At 43.7% G+C, this 18,088-nt stretch overlaps 1 protein-coding gene across 1 annotated transcript in view; it reads left to right on the forward strand.

The window, feature by feature from the left end:
* Positions 1-18,088, forward strand: part of LOC124613533 (forkhead box protein L2-like) — a 162,033-nt gene that overhangs the window by 104,425 nt on the left and 39,520 nt on the right. The gene's annotated exons all lie outside the window — the stretch shown is intronic.

An 18,088-nucleotide genomic window follows, 5' to 3' on the forward strand; every position in this document is an offset into this window, starting at 1 on the left:
CCCCAAAAAAATCGACACACCACTACATGTAAGTAGCCCCTGATTTCCTACCCCCACAACTATCCATCAAAGTATCCACCCATTTTAACTACCCCATGTTTTCCAACTCAGACTGGCTACCTATTCCTTTTCACAACTGAATTTCTTTGTCACTTACTACAACTCATTACACTTTCTCTGGTCTAGGTACTGTTGTCTAACCGTGCGTAGTATCTCCAATTTTACAGCACCCGGTCTCCACCACAAACACAGTCCGATCCTGTTCCATAACCCGAACAATCCTCAGGCCCACCTGCAAAATTCACTTTTTTCCGATACCCCCCTCCTCATCCTTCACTTAAACTTCACTCCTCATGGTCTCGTAATTTAATTCTGCCATTCTCCTTCCCGGGGCATGTCATATAGCTACCAAACATCAACTTTCAGGCCACCTTCAGAACTATCATCATCATCGAGCACATCGTTAATGCTACAAAGTTGTCCATCCAAACATCGTCACATTAATTGGTGTATAAAAGGTAGTTTTTCTTTTAGGGAGCAAAAGGTCATCAACATCCTTGCATGAAACAAACAGATACGATGATGGTTAAAATCCATTCAAACGAAATAAATTCTGAAACCAAGCAGTATTAATAAACACAGCAGAATAAACAGGAATTCAGAATACAACGTTGACACCATCGCAAGAAGATCGCCTGTTTCAATAATATCGGTTTTCTTTTTCCGCCTCTTAATATCTGTCTTAACGACCTATAGGTTGAAGAACATTCACACTTTGTGGCAAGCCCCCCTCCGCCCCCCCCCCCCCTCTTTCCCCTTTTCCTTCTGCTCTCGCCCTTGGGGTGAATGGAATGACTATGAACGAAATAAATCTGTTTCTATTTTGACCTCCATCTTCACTGTTTCTGGAACATCTAGAGGTTACAAACTATAAGTACGTTCCACTATGAATACCGATTTTTGTGCATTTCTAAGTACATTTTTGTGAGGTATTTGGCTTCCTTCATCGAGTGCCTTACACTTGAGGTTTTTCCACATTCCCGTCACATTACCTCGCGAGGAAAGATTCCTACAACCACACGCGCTGCCCTTCTTTCTATATTCTAGGTGTCCTCTTCTGATGCACCTCATGTGGTTCTCACACTGCATCAGTATTCCGATACATGCTCTGCAAAAACAGAGTCCTCTATCTGAGGAAAATCGTCCATCTTAATTGTTTCGATCCACTTAACGTTATATACGCGTCACTCACAGCAATTGAGAAATGGTCATCATTCTTCGCGCCACTGGAACATTAGCGAAGCACTTATCTCGGTTTGCAAACAAACAGAAGTACTAGAGCTTGCACACATTTAAAAGTGCTCCTTAAAGCAAGGCATGTAAATCATACGAATACAGTTATTTTATGCGTATGTCATCTCAAAAACGACAGTATTTGATCCGTTAGATATTTACATTCACTTATTACAGGTAACATGCAGTTAGCGTTAATTTCTAGATTGTCCTGACTCATCGGATTTTAATGTTTGTTGGAAAAGAAATCCGAACTTTTACAAGGTTTTTCCGCAGTTTGCTTTGACGAAGTCGTCCGCAGAAATTTGTCAAAGAGGGGCAAGATTCTAAAATTACCAGTTTCGGTTAAAGGTTCGGTGAGTTTGAGAACGTACAGTTGCTCAAAAATTAAATGTGTCAAGAATTATTCCAATGTGCTATATCTCAAAAGATTTATAGGTATTCACTCAAAGTTTTAAGGCTGATTATTTGGAAACCAAAATGGTAAGCATGTGGGGATTGTAGAAAATTATGGAAACTCTGCGACAGATGAATGTTTGAACATAAATGGAGATGCTAGCCGAGCCTGCACGTAGGGTTGTTGTATTTGACCACGAACAGCACCTGTGAAGTGATCTCAATACTTTGCAAGTGTCAGTCGTCGCCAGAACATTGCATTTTGTTGTTGTGGGTGCATCATGTCGAAGCTAAGTGAATTCGAGCATGAGAAAATTGCTGGAGTTCAAATGGTGGGCGCTTCCATAACCAAGGGAGCCGAAGTGTTTGGTGTTTCAAGAAGCACCGTATCGGAAATTTACACCGCGTACAGGAAAAGCTGAACTTCATTCGCTAAGGCACAACGCGGACGAAAATGTGCGTTGAGTGATCGCGAAGTACGATCGTTGAAGAAGATTGTGATGAAAAATAAGAGGAGGACAACTGCAAAAGTCACTGAAACATTGAATGTTGCAGTAAAACAGCACGAAAGGAACTCCAAGAACAGGAAATTGCAGTGCGAACTTGGAATACCAAAACCAACGATGAGTGATGCAACAGGAAAGCGTGGTGCTGAAGCCATAAACCATGGATTGTGGAGCAGTGGAAGAATTTCATTGGGTCGGATGAGTCTTGTTTCACACTACTTGCGGCTTCTGGACGAGTTCACTTCCCGAGATTGAAACATGGCTCCGGTTCGGTGATAATTTTGCAGCCACTTAGTGATATTTCATGGGACCCGCGGTTTCTCTCCAAGGTCGTATCGCTGCCGCTGATTGTGTGACCATTTTGGGTGATCAGGTCCATCCCACGGTACAATGTTTGTTCCCCAAGGTTGGTGCTGTATTCCAAGACGATAGGGGCCCTGTTCACACAGTTTGCATCGAACATGACTGGTTTTGTGAGCACCTGAGCACCAGAATGAGGTGTCGCATCTCCCTGGCCACCAAAGTCACTATATCTCAGTATTATCGAGCCTTTGTGGTCCACTTTGGGAGAGAAGTGCGCTTTGTCGCTATCCACTCCCATCATCGTTACCTGAATTTGCCTCTATTTTGCCCTTGGAAACCATACAGGAATTGTATATATCCATTCCGAGACGCCCTGAAGCTGTTTTAAATGTCAACGATTTTTCCACACATGGTGGTGTGATTTTTTTTAAATTTCTGTATTTTTGTCCACCACCGGTATTCCATTATCTTTATTCAACATCCAGGGTATTCAACGAATTATTCAAATTAAATACTTTTCTTCATATGGCAATAACGTTAAGTTTTCATTGACGATTAAATATCTAAAGTGAGAAAAAAGTGGAGCTGTTGAGAAAAGAGTGTTGGATTGCAATAAAAGCAATCAGGAAAAAATGCCAAATCAATACTCCTCAAATTTGAAGAACAGAAATAATTTTTTTAAAAAAACATAGCTTTTCTCCTTGTGCTCTGCAGTGCGACCGTTGGTAGAATGCACGGGAATTTCATAGTAAATATAAATGCTATTACTCGAGATCCCCAGCTTACAAGGAGTGGGGAGGAAGGGGAGAATCCTAATTCCTCTCTCCTCTCTTGCGAACGCCTATGATTCCACTATAACGTTTGTTAATATTTCTATCGTCGTGTGAACGTGCACGGCATGTCCGATACTGTAGAGGTGCGGAGAGATAAAGGGTGACAGCTATTGAACTATATGAAATAACATCGTCATAACTTCTGAACGGTTTGCTTCAGAACGTTCAAACTGAATGGTTGGCCGCAGGGCGGGAATTAGTATGCGCTGTATGGTTAGGTTTAGCGACGAAATCCACTTCCATTTGGATGGGTTCATCAGTAAGTAAAATTGGCGCATTTGGGGGACTGAAAATTCGCTTTTCGCGGTCGAGACGTCTCTTCACCCTCAACGAATGACTATGTTGTGCGTAATGTTCAATCTCGGAATAATCGGTGCGATAGTCATTGATGACTACCGAACGATTCGTGAAGGTTTTGGAAGATGATTTTATCCTCATTTTCTAAGTCACCCTGATTTCAACAAGATGTGGTTCATGCAAGACAGAGCTCGGCCCCATCGAAGCAAGAGAGTGTTTGATGTTCCGGGGGACCACTTTGGGGACCGCATTCTGCTCTGTGTTATTCAGAGGCCACTGGCATGGGCCTCCACTGGCCGGCATATTCTCCGGATCTGAATATATGCGGCTCCTTTTTGTGGCACTATATTAAAGACAAGGTGTATAGCAATAACGCCAGAACCATTGCTGAGCTGAAAACAGCCGTTCAGGAGGTCATCGACGGCATCGATGTTCCGACACTTCAGCGGGTAATGGAGAATTTCGCTACTCGTCAGCGCTACATCATCGCCAATCATGCAGGCGTATTAAATATGTCGTAGCCTAAATCCGAATATCCGTAGAGACGTTTATATGTTGAATAAACTACGTGCATGCCACAGTTTGTAACTAATTTACGTTTGTTTCATATAGTTCAACAATTTTCATCCTGTATATATATTCATCAACCTTGTTACAACAACTTATTCACATCTGTTCCCAAAAGATTCTTCTGGCTATACCCTGTCTCTGCTGGTATGATGCGTTGGATCGCAGAGTGCGTAAACACCATGTTATTGCTGCTATTTTAGCCATTGCTGTTCCTATTGCTCATATGCTGCTTTCCGCGAAACGTAGAGAAAGTCGGGAGACGGAAGCTGTATAAGAAGCGGTTTCTCTCCATTGATGCTGTCTTTTGAAGATCATCTATTACTTTGTTGCGCGAAATACCTGAGAACTGCCTTAACCCGCATTAGATAAATGATTTTATTTTCTTACGTGTGTAACGTTGTGAGTGCTACCAAACCATAAACATGGGAGAGGTAGTAATAAAATTTTAATTATTGCCTCGAAAAAACGAATTTGCGTTATTCACTTTTTCTTTGTGCAGAGGTACATGTGTGCAGGCCTGAAATCCCCGCCCACGGTACCGTAGCATGCCGTCATATGATGATGATGATGTTTGGTTTGTGTGGCGCTCAACTGCTCCGTTATCAGCGCCCGTAGGAATTTCCAACCTTTGCTCAGTCCAGTCTCGCCACTTTCATGATTGATGATGAACTGATGAGGACAACACAAACACTCAGTCATCTCCAAAGAAGTGAAAATCCCTGACTCCACCGGGAATTGAAACGGGGGCCCTGTGATCGGGAACCGAGAACGCGACCGCGAGACCACATGCCATCAGAGGAGCCAAAACAAAACGGTACAGCCCACTGATAAAGTGGAGTACGGTAATTTTCTTTTCTGCATTTGAAAGGCAACAACAGTCCGTTGAAGAGTACAGCAACAATGTACGATCTTACGACACAGTGGTTAGGTGGCAAAGGTGCTTTCAATGCGGTCAATAAGACTTAATGATGAAGAACGAAGTGGCAGACAATCTCTGTATGAAAAACCGGTAGTCGCAAGATGTGAAGGCCCTGGTGCTCTAAGACTGGCATGTTAGAGAAACTGCGCGTGTCTACGCTATCAGTAATCAAAAGAATTTTTAGACAAATATTTTTAAAAATGTTTACTAATAGTATTTGTAGATATTGACAGATTAATTTTAAACGCCCTAATGACCTGCCTGTGGCCGAAAATCGCGAAGCTACTCCTAACTGTTTGTCGACTGGGATCGCGTGTCTCATTGCCTATTTTGTTTTTTAATTCTTTCTCGTATGAACATTAGCAAATAATTTTTGTCCATTGTGGACGTATTAGTACACTGAAACTGTTGAAATTGAAGGTCATTTACAATAAATTAGCTGTAACCAGCTGCTTTTATAGGTTTTTATTTTTCCGTGGTGACACTTCAAGATGCCTGGCATCCCATCCTCAGAAGTTCTTTTATATTTACGTGTCGTGAACATTGTTTCTTTACTAACGGCGTTACAGAGCTTTGTAACGGAAGTTTTTAAGACAGCTATTGTGAATAATTGTAAGCAAAGAAACGATGTTCACAATGCTTAAGTAAATACAAACATCCGAAGATGGGGCGAACATAAAATGAATATACTCTCGAAACCGCGTTCTTTCAGGGTCAGTTTGATGGCGCCGCGTGCCAGCAAGCGGATGCCATTCGTATCGGTGCGTTACCCTGTAAACATTAAAGTTATGGGTGCTATAGTTTTTATTTTCGGAGACCTACCGTTGCGTCTCGTGACAATGCGGCCCGCGAACTGAAGTAAGTATGTGAATCAGCCTCGCAGATCACCAGAGGTTGCTCATGCCTGATGTAGACGATAGTGGAAATAATGAAATTCAGTCATCGTTCAGTTTTCGGAGTCTTGGACGATATTTTGAACACACTGAAGGTCGCCACCCGTTGTTTCCTGCCACTACTCATGCCATTCTATGGGCTCGCCGACTCGAGGCAGTAGCGGAAAGGACGCAGTTGTGTAGGGCCAGTCAATATGACTTTCTTGGCTGCGTCATCACCGTGGATGAGCGCTGGGCGAATTCGATGACTCCGACGTAATGGGGCACGACAAGCGGTGAAAACACTGCGCAGACCCAATCATCATAGGACAAGGTGCTGCTGACAAGGGAAACTCCGCAACCATCACGCCCCCTCCCCCCAGGGATAGCACGCCAAAAACTGAATACTGATCAAGCATGAAAACAGGAAGGTGTGCAGAACTGTGAAAAAAGAAGCAAAATAGAACCACTCAACGGTCCAAGCTCAAGATGTGCAACATCGAGCAAATTTGAATAGCTACGGCATCGTGATTATGTGGTCACGTTTTCGGACTGCAAAAGGTAAGATCAGTGTTCAAGTCTCCCTCGCGTCCTACTTGTTCTTTCACAAAATTATGAATTGCCCGTCCGGTCATTAACTGGTCTGTTCGCTGTATTCAGAATTGTGTCTGTGTCGTGGTGTAACGTCTTTTTGCAACAGCGAGATGTAACGAAATGACCTCGAGACGTACGTGCTTCCTATTTCTTCTACATAAGTACCACATCTTATAAGTCTTGAGTTCCGTTTTGGAAGTTTTGACACTTAAATTCCTTTGTTGTAACATAGCTCACACCCGTTTATTTGTTGTTTTCATTTGTTTGAGAGGTCTGTGCGCCATCTCGCCTGCTCCCACTATTTAGTACATTTACTTGCGGCTGTAATATATTCTTACCGCATGGCCATATTCTATGATCAATGTATACTACGAAAATCGCCAAGAGTGCAGAAGGAGAACAGTCACGTCAGTGACTGTGAAATGAACAAAAAAGAAATGGGGCGTGTGGGAGATTTGATCACGAATCTCCCGCTCTGCAAACAAACACCGTTACCATGGACCATCTTACCACTAAATCTGAGAGGGGTGTGATGGGAAGTTTCGCTTGTGAGTGTTTTTTGAGACCGACCTGGTGCGGTAGAAACAGTCATAGGACCATGCCACAGAAATTGGCAGACGAGGTTAGGGTGGACTGTCAAGACGAAGCGTCGCGGGAAGTTGTGCAAAGGGCACCTGTGCTCCACGACAGCGCCCCAGCTCATTCTGCACAGAACACAATCACACACGCTGCGTCTTTGTTCTATAAAACATGGCCTCCACCTGTTCCCCTCACATTCTCCAGGCCTGGTCGCCCTGTGATTTTTCCTTTTTTCTCGCATGAAGAATCCATTGCGTGACATGCATTTCGAGAACGACGCTTAGGTGATTTTCGAGTGAAACATTTTGTAAACAACCGAAAAGCAGACTTCTGCAACTTAGGTTCTACCATCTCATCCATCGTTGCGAAAAAGCGTCGCATTAAAGGGTGAATAAGTAGAGAGGAACTGACATCGTCACGTCGGTTCACAGTCGCAGCTTTATTTTTCCTTGGTCGTACTTAAAGCTTTGAGACTAGCCCTTGCAGTGCGAGGCTCAGCCTGCCCTTTTCCCACAGAATACCCAGAGAACTAAGGATGAAGGACAACAGGCAGGTTCCACATTCCTAGATATCCGGAAAGCGTTCGAGATGGTGCCCCACTGCAGATTGTCAACGAAGGTACGAGCTTACGGATCAGGTTCCCAGATATGTAAGTGGTTCGAAGACTTCTCAAGCAATAGAACTTAGTATGTTGTGAACGTCCATCAGGAGTTTCCCAGGGAAGTGTGATAGGACCGATCTTGTTTCCTGTACACATAAAAGATCTGACGGATAGGGAGAGCAGCAATCTGCGGCTGTTTGTTGATAACGTTCTAATGTACAAGCAGGTGTTGCTATTGAGTGACTTTAGGAGGATACAAGACGACTTAGGCAAAATTTATAGTTGGTGTGACGAATTCTAGCTTGCTCTGAATGCGGAAAACTAAGTTGATGCGGAAGAGCGGGAGACTCGTTCCAGAAATGTTCGAATATAGCATTTAGTAGTGTGCTGCTAGATACAGTCTCGCGATTAAGAATCTGGGCGTAACGTTGCGAAGCGATATGAAATGGAACTAGCGCGTACCGATGGTATAAGGGAAAGCGAATGGTGGACTTCATATTAATGGGCTAATTTTACGAAGGTGTGCTTCGTCTGTAAAGCAGACCGCATAAGGAACACTGTACAGACGCATTCTTAAGTACTGCTGGAGTGTTTGGGATCTGTAACCGGTCTGATTAAATGAAGGCATCGATGCATTTCAGAAGCGTTCAAAATGGTTCAAATGGCTCTGAGCACTATGGGACTCAACTTCTGAGGTCATCAGTCCCCTAGAACTTAGAACTTCTTAAACCTAACTAACCTAAGGACAGCACACACATCCATGCCCGAGGCAGGATTCGAACCTGCGACCGTAACAGCAGCGCGGTTCCGGACTGAAGCGCCTGGAATCGCTCGGCCACAACGGCCGGCCTCAGAAACGTCCTGCTCGATTTGTTAACGGTAGATTTGATCACCACGTGAGTGTAACAGTGATGGTTCGTGAACTCAATTGCAAATCCCAGGAGAGAAGACTAAGTTCTTTTCGCGGGGCACTATTGAGAAAAAGAGAACCCCCATAGCTGTCTTCAGAAATATTCTGCTGCCGCCAACATACAATTCTCATAAGGACCACGAATCTAAATTAGGGCTCCTACGGAAATACTTAGGCGGTCGTTTTTGCTTCGCTCTATTTGCGAATGGAACAGGAAAGAAGAAGACTAGTAGCGGTAGAGGGTACCCTCTGCCATGCACCGTACGGTAGCATGCGAAGTATGTATGTACAGGGTGCGTCTAGGGAACTTCCTTATTTGAAACGCGCGGCACACAGCGGCTGTTACTCATTGTTGCGTGGGTTTCAGTGCAATCAAAAGTGCGAGACTTAAGTTTAAAAAAAAGCGTTAGTTAGTAGCGATCATGCAGTGGGCAAGAGAGGAGCACGCGTTCGCCGTTGCGGCCTACTTTTCGAATGGACGTTCGATCATCAAAACTCAGCGTGCATTCAGGAAACAGTTTAACACCGCGCCTGCAGGTCGTATTCCTGATGAGAAATCAATTGTTATGTGGGTAGACACCTTTATGGATACTGGAAGTGTGCAGAAAAGGAAACCAGGGCCTTCAAGGACCACCAGAACGCCTGAAAACATTTCGATTTTGAATTCTCCCAAGCGATCTGCACGCAAACGTGCAGCTGCCTTTGCAATTTCTGAACGCACAGTGAGACTAATTCTTCACGAAGAGTTGAAATTTCATCTGTATAAACTGTCAGTGGTGCACACACTTCATCCACGTTGTATTGTTTCACGAAAAAATGCGTGTGAAGCCTTAATCGATGAGCTGCCTCATGACGCCTTAGTGTTATTCAGCGATGAGACACATTTTCACTTGTCTGGCTGCGTGAATAAACAAAATATGCGGTATTGGAGTGGCAAGACCCCCGAAAACTTCATGAGCAGCCCCTGCATACAGAACGTGTGACTGTTTGGTGTGTATTATCTAAATTTGGCATTATTCACCCATGGCTTTTCGAAGAGAACGATAAGGCAGTGACAGTCACTTGTGAGCGTTATGCTCAGATGATTGAACAGTTTTTTCTTCCAGAACTTGAAGAAATGGATGTGGGTGATGTCTGGTTACAACAAGATGGCTCCACAGCTCAAAAGGCACGAACATCGATGACCATGTTGTCTCATCTCTTTGAGGGGCAATCTCCAGTGGCCAGCATACTCGCCAGATTCAGCGCCATGCGACTTTTTTTTATGGGGCTATCTTGGTGTGAACCAATCGTCCGGAGACCCTGGCTGATCTACGGAGCCACATTCGTATTGCTATTGCCAACATCGACAGAGACATGTTGGAAAAAGTGAACCGAAACTTCTGATTTCGACTCTCCCTCCAAATGCATTGAGCAGAACGAAGGCCGCCTTCAATGTATCATTTTCAAAACATAATGGAACGCAGCATTAGATGTTACTCCTTGTAAAGAAAAAAAATTAAATTGATGTCTCTAATACCTTCTGATTTATGATTTAAGAAATAAGGAATTTCCCGCGCTGCGCCCTGTAGATATAAATGTTGTCATGACTCTTTCACTTTTACCGCTCTAATTGCTCCGACGCATTTCTAGAACAGGTAAGAATAAGAATTTTACTCCGTCTGTGGGTACTAAACTTATTGTTAGATCGAAACACATGGTGTGACGCGTATGGATATTGTAACGAGGACGAGGCTTCGTACAGAGGCTGCGAGGCGGCCTCCACTTCCGCTTCCGCAGAGCGAGCGCCCGAGACCGCGGCCGCAGCCGGCGTAAACTGTTTACCTGCGCCGTTTGTTTGACTCACTTGCGGCGGGTAAATTGTTTCCGCGACGTAATCGGCCCCGACCTAGCACAACGAGGCGCTCTGCGGTCCCGCGGGCCCCTGGGCTGTTTGTTTGGGCGGCCACGCCGGCTCACAACCGAGTACGCACTTCCCTGCTCGAGTATCGCTTCTGTCAGCAGCTCCTCTAGATGTAAACTTGCACCTACTACAGACACTATAATGCTCAGGACACTCTGTTAATCCGGAAGTAATGTCCTTCCCGGAGGACCACATTCTCTTTTATGAGTGGTGCAGATTTATTCTATGTATGAAGCGTGATAGGATCTCTAATACGCGAAGCGTAACAGGACCTCTAATGTTTCCAATATACGAGGTGCGTTCAAAAAGTGTCGGGAACTTCCGATTTTTGGAAATGATTTTATTTATTTCTCTACATTAATGTTATCTTCTTCATTGCAGTCCCCACTAAATATTGTACGCTTTTGTCAGTCAACAGTCAACAGAATCTATGCATTTGACAGCACTTGGCGAGCTTTTCTCGGGCTTGTCAATCCAGAATGCCTCCACCTGGAAGACTGAGCCTGAGTTTCGACGTCATACCCGTAGACCCATCTTTTGTCGCTGCTGTCACACATTTCATACCAAAATATTTCGAAAATATCTCTAGGCATGAGCCAGTTCATATGCCAACATCATCAGCAACTTTCCTGGTTCTCATTTGGCGATCGTTCATAAACTTTGTCTTTTTTTTCATTTTTTCAACGTTTTCTTCGGTAACTGATGTGCTTGAGCGTCCATAACGTTTGTCATCTTCTACTTGTCCATAACGTTTGTCATCTTCTACTTCTTCACGACCCTCTTGCAAACGCTTATACCATTCGTAAACCCTTGTTTTACTCATAGCAGACACACCAAAATCAGTTTTCAACATACAGCAAAATGTAATGCAAATTATGTGATACATTTTTAAAACAAATCAGTAGCCGCCACTCGTAAGCAGACACATGGAACCTTCCTGAAAACTGACGACCAACTAAACATTCAATATAGCTGCTAGTGTTTTGAAACGCTTGAGACATGTTTACCAATATAACAATGAAAAATCGCGCGAATCGGACTGATGCAGCCCACGAAATTACAAATTTTCCGATACTTTCTTAACACTCCCCACACATCAACGATTTACCAAATAGGATGATCAGCGCTGTTTTAATGTTTACAGGCGATGCTGTTGTCTTCATGGAAATAGTATCCTTGAACGGTCCTAAGGAGCTACAAAGAGGCTTGGACAAAATTTCGACTTTGTGTAATGAAAACCAGTTCTCTTCAGTTGTGGATAAATGTCTGTTATTTCTCTACCAACGCGTATCCTACACTGATGCGAAGCCCGCACACTTCCACACTTTGCATCTTAACTTCCTATCGTGCTCAACCTCAGGTCTGAAATCTGTAGTTTTCATGTCTTCCTTGACATAATCGAACTGCACTGCTTCTCGAGACGACTATGTAGTCAACTTACAACTTTCTTATGATTTCTGAAAATCTGCCCGTACCATCCATAGCGTGATTCTTTTAATTTTTTTTTTTTTGTTACTGAGATATCAACACCGTTCATTCCCTTCTAATGATCAACAGATGCAAATTTTACCTTTTCGTGATGGAACTCCGGAACGTAGTCATATGGCTAGATTAGGAATAAATTTACCTCTGAACAATAATGATCTTCGCTTCCCGAGTGGTGCTGTGGACACTGCTTTTGCATGGACGGTGATGGTGGCGAGCTGTGATCCTAGGCCATATTTTCCGTGGTTACTATACAGATATTGCAATTACTTGCAACCCTCAGTATCTCATAGCGATTGGATGTATATACACCCGGTGGACCTGAGATTGGGACTGGTAGATCCGAAATCGATCATGGCGCAATAAAAAGAAACTGATGACCATTTTTCCAGTCAGAGGCGAATTTATACCTAATCTCAAAAAGAATTTTGTTTCTGCGTGAATCCACGACTCCTAAACGCTTAATAAAAGAAAACATAGTCCACAGTAGTCTGTAATGTAAACGATACTTAATTAAATCGTGTGATTAGCTAATATCGACCATAAACCATTTTCAAGCATCCGTGAAACCAACGTGGAAGAGTGTCTATCACGCTGCATACATCTCCAGACACAGCCAAGTATAAATGACACATCACAGGACTCACATTAAGATAACACCTTAACGTGCAATATTTCTACTTACATGTGTGATATTACGTGCTGTATATTGTAATTACCAAATTATTTTAGCTCACACGTATAGAGTATACGTCATATTCCATCATTATATTGGGAATTGATCCACAGCACAAACGTTAAAACATCACATGTCATACTGGTATCTGCGCTCTAAGTACTACAGATTGGCAACTAACAGCAGCTGTTATGATGTTGCCAAAGATCCTTTCGAATTCTTTTTCGTTTTGGTACCTCCTATCGCTACTTATTCATTTTGACTAAAAGCAAGCCGGACATATAGGCATATGATTGTGTGTAAAAATTGTCCTCCATAAGAGGATTCTGCTGTCCGTCGGTGACAATATAATTTTAAAATATTATGAAATTTTTATTTTTATGTATTACTCTTCGGTAGAATTTTTCAATAGATTCGCTTCTTTGTGTCTATACGCTGGTCAGCCAGAACATCATGACCACCGACCTACTATCGATATAAACCTGTGCGGGCGACAGCAGCGTCACCTGGCGAGGAATGACTGCTCGTCAGACACGCGCACGGTGCACGTAGTATCAGTGAGCGTGCTGTCCGTGTGTAGAATGGGGGAGGCGCGCGTCTCTCTGAGTTTGACCGAGGGCATATTGTGATGGTCTGGAGGCTCGAAACGAACGTTTCGGAAAGTGCACGACTTGTCGGGTGTTCGAGGAGAGCTGTGGTAAGTGTCTTCAGCATGTGGCGAAACCGAGATGAAACCACGTCCAGACGTCGTGGGGGTTGGGTGCCCACCCCTCATTACGGATGTCCAGACAAGTGGCGAACTGTGGCGGATCTAACATCAAACTTAAATAATGGTACAAGTGTGTCTGAACACACTCCTAACGATGAGTCTCCGCATCCGAGGACCCACGCATTTCCCAATGCTAACATCACGATACCGCCAACTACGGCTGAAATGGGCAGCTGACCATCGGCAGTGGACGTTGGCGCAGTGAAGCATGGTATGATGAACCTCTATACATCCTTCATAATGCCGATGAAAGGGTGCGAATCCTTCGTCTTCCAGAGGAACAGCTCCTTGACACCTGAATGCGGGACGGAGATAAACTGTCGGCGGCTCCATTATGCTTTAGGGAACATTCATGTGGGCATCCATGGGTACCGTGGATCTCTTGCAAGGCACCATGAGGGTCAAGGCTATCGTACACTAATTGCAGGCAACACACACACTCCTTCGTGACTATCAAGTATCCCGATGGCAGTTTCATTTTTCAACAAGATAATGCGCAAGGAGTGCGATGGAGTAACTCGAGGAACATGCCGGCGAGTTCAAAATGTGTGTGCAGTCTTATGGGACTTAACTGCTGAGGTCATCAGTCCCTAAGCTTACACACTACTTAACCTAAATTATCATAAGGACTAACACACACACCCATGCCCGAGGGAGGACTCGAACCTCCGCCGGGACAAGCCGCAGAGTCCATGACTGCAGCGCTTAAGACCGCTCGGCTAATCCCGCGCGGCCCGGCGAGTTCCAACTGATGTGCTGGTTAGCCAACTCGCCAGATCTGAACCCGATCGAACTCATCTGGATATGACTGATCATGGCGTTATAGCTATCCGGTATTTACGGAATTAGGCGACTTTTGTGTGCAGAGAAGGTGACAACTCCCTCCAGTGACCTACTAAGGCCTCATTGCCTCCATGCCACGACGCGTCGCCGCTGTTATCCGTGCCAAAGGTGGACATAATGGCTATTAGGTAGGCGGTCATTATATTCTGGCTGATCAGTGTACATAGCCCTCAGTCACTGACGACCCACGATACGATACATTCATTAAGTCTGGCACGCTAGCAATTAGTAGAGTGTTCATTTTTCAATATTTTATTACATTCATGCTTCTAATGTGCTGTACGTCTGTCTGTATGCCCTTCAGTGGTCTTTGGCCACTGATAACCTGATACACAATACATCACCTAATTCTGGCCTGCCAGCACTGCATACAATGAGCCTCTTACATATGCTACCGATAGTTCTACAGTGTTTGGATGTGTGCATATCTTTAGCAACAACATAGCAGTTGCTGTTAGTTGTCAAGCTGTAGTAATTACTACATAGTTACCAATATGACATGTGAAATTATAACATTTGTGAAGCGAATATATTGCCAATGTAACCTGGAAATAACGTGTACTTTGTATGCATAAAGTAAAATAATTTGACAACTACAATACGAAATATCACATATGTGAGTAGAAATATTGCACGATGAGGTGGTGTGTTGATGTGAATTGTGTAATGTGTTATTTTTATACACGGCGACGTACGGAGATGTATGCAGATAATGTGGTACTCATCCACGTTGGTTTTACAGGTGCCTGAAAATGACTTGTGACCGAAATTATCTAATCGCACGATTTCAGTAAAGATAGTTTACATCACAGTCTTTTCGCTTTGTTTCTAGTATATACTAAATTTCTCTAATCCGAATACAGTCATTTTTAAATTAAGGTTAGTACCGAAAACTCTGCGATCAGCCCAAGAGGATCGCGTCATGCCGATCGGCCACTGTATCGTCCTCTCTCATATGACGTCATAGACGGGCATTTTGTCATCTCATCGCTCTAACGGCCGTTGTCGGCTTTCCAGATCCTGAAGCCTCAAACAAGGAGCTTGTCAATTGGCACCACGGCTCTAAGTGGACCCCGTTCCAGTACTCCTACCAAACAAATCTCAGGCTGTATCTGGAGTTGAACCAGGGTCTTCCTCATGGCAGTCAGACCTGCTGACCCCTCTGCTTCGGTGGTGGACCAACATTAATACTAGAGCATATTTAATTGCAAATATTGTATGCCGAAACGAAATACATAACTGCACACAAAAGTTCTTTAAAATCAGACGTTTTACATTTTTAGTACAGCTGTCAACTATTGCCAGAACAGGTAGCAGACTGGAGTCGCGGACGAGAAGCCGCTCGCCAGCATCTCAGTAACACGGACATGTGAAAGTTCCTCTGTGATGGGATGTACCGTTGGCTACCAAATGTGAAACGAACTAATTGGGAGGTCATCAAGACATGTTTCTTATGCTCGACGTAAATTGCTTACAAAATGCTCCTTCGGCCATTTATTGAGTGCCAGGAAGGTTTGAGACCCCAACCAAATATGGATTAATGAAAGACATGTAAAAGTATCAAAAGAAAGCTGCGTACTCTGTACCGTGAGAACCTTACGGAACTGATCAGTAAACACAAATTGGGAGGCTATTAGATGCGCATTGTGCTTCACTTTCCGTCACAGCCTTCTATCATGTACATGTGCAGGTTTGATGCCTGTCATTTGTACTTCCTCCTCGAATCTTAAACCACATAGCTTCTTGAGACTGTGTGGGGTTAACTGCAGACATTCTTCTTATTTCTGATGAGGTACCTGTTCCACTGAACATGTTTTAGAGAAGACGTTGCATCTCATATAACGACTATGAATGGCGTGTAAAGAAGGACATCCACATCTTTATTCCCACGTACTGTACGTGAATATAACAGGAACGGCGAGAGATGATCTAGTTCGCTGTTGTTTATACGTATACTTGCGTGGGAAATTGCAGTGTTAGCAATGGAAGACTGTATCACTGTGAATAAATACCACTCTCTGTTTACTAACGAAGACCATATTTTCATCGTGAAACTTTAAAATCGTTCCACGTTGATTTTGACGTCATGTTTGAAGCAAAAAGCACGTCCGAAATACTGCAAAAGAAGGTTCGTAAACCGAATGAAACGAAATGATCGAATGGCATTGATGGTCGGAAGTCCCCACTTGGAGAAGTTCGGCCACTGCCTTGCAAGTCTTTTCAGTTGGGCTACTTTCGTGTCGAAAATGAGGACAACACACTACCCAGTCCCAGAGTGGAGATAACCTTCGACCCTGGCGGGAATCGAACCCAAGCTCTACACGTTGCAGTCAGACGCTCTGACCGTTCAGTTAAAAAGGACAGATCGTAAACTGAACATTCACTTTAAACACAAAAACAGAACTATATAAGAACAGCTTCCTCAAATTTTTCCGCCATTCCAATCAAACGGCTACCTTACGTCTAGGGTTTACACAAGCGGCTACCAACACAATTTAAAATATATTTGCATCTTTTACAGTTTTCCATGAAACAAATATTTAGAACATGATGATGGTGTCAGTGGTAAGAGTAAAAAAAATTCTAGTTTTTTTTTTTTTTTAGTCGGAGGAGACGATTTGCCTAGGCAAAAGAGAGGTGTCATGAAAACCTTGGTGGACAGAGCCAACAAAATCTGCGAGCCGGCTCACTTACAGGACGAACTGGATCACCTACGGTCAGCCTTTATGAAAAACGGATATACCAGCAAGGAAATTGATTGAGCCCTCCATCAAAGAAGAAAAGAAGCCAGAAGTCCAGAGCGACAACGGTCACCTACTGGAAAAATTATCCTACCGTTCATTAATAAGGTCACGGACCGTATCGGGAAAGCTCTGGCCAAGTATGGGATCGAAACAATCTTCAGACCCACCAAGAAGATTAAGGAATATTTAAGAACTGCAAAAGACGCCCGACATACTCTAGCAACACCTGGGGTATACAAAATTCCATGCAGTTGTGGACAAGTATATATTGGAACAACGAAAAGAAGTGTAAACACCGGCTTAGCCGAACATAAAAGAAACTGTCGCTTAGGACACATCGAAAAATCGGCCGTAGCTGACCATGTTTTTCGAGATGGGAATCACTAAATTAAATTTAATGAGACAAGCGTTCTAGCACGAACATCCCATTATCATGCGCGCATGTGTAGAGAAGCAATAGAAATTCACAAACACCATAACAATTTTAATAGAAAAGAGGAAGTTTTAAAGTTGGACAAAATACGGATGTCGACGTTGCGCCAGCAGAATGACAATCGATTACTCTTAATCGAGAATGATGACGCCTTCCAAAGATAGGCATACCGTCGGCATCACGTGACGAATGGTGGTGCCCTCTATGCGCTCTATAAATGCGAGAGTACCTGGAGCCTCAGTGGCAGCAGACGGATGACCTCAGAAGATGTCTCCCGCAGATGGAGACGAAACGTCAGGTAGAAATTTTATACATCGACCACGGCCTCTCAGCCCGGAAATTTCAACTGAAGACAACACCGGTCGTGAAAGCCTACATTGTATGATTAAATACTGTAATGTTCCCCAGCACCGTTAATTATAATTTTGGACATCATTGCCTTGTAGTAATAAGGCAGAGGTAACAGCATTTATGACGTAGTAAAACTAAATTCCTCCCGAACAGTCCATGATGGTCCAACGGTATCGACCAGCCGCTGTGTCATCCTCAGCCCATAGGCGTC

The sequence above is a fragment of the Schistocerca americana genome, chromosome 4, assembly GCF_021461395.2.
Source record: "Schistocerca americana isolate TAMUIC-IGC-003095 chromosome 4, iqSchAmer2.1, whole genome shotgun sequence".
NCBI classification, from domain to species: domain Eukaryota; kingdom Metazoa; phylum Arthropoda; class Insecta; order Orthoptera; family Acrididae; genus Schistocerca; species Schistocerca americana.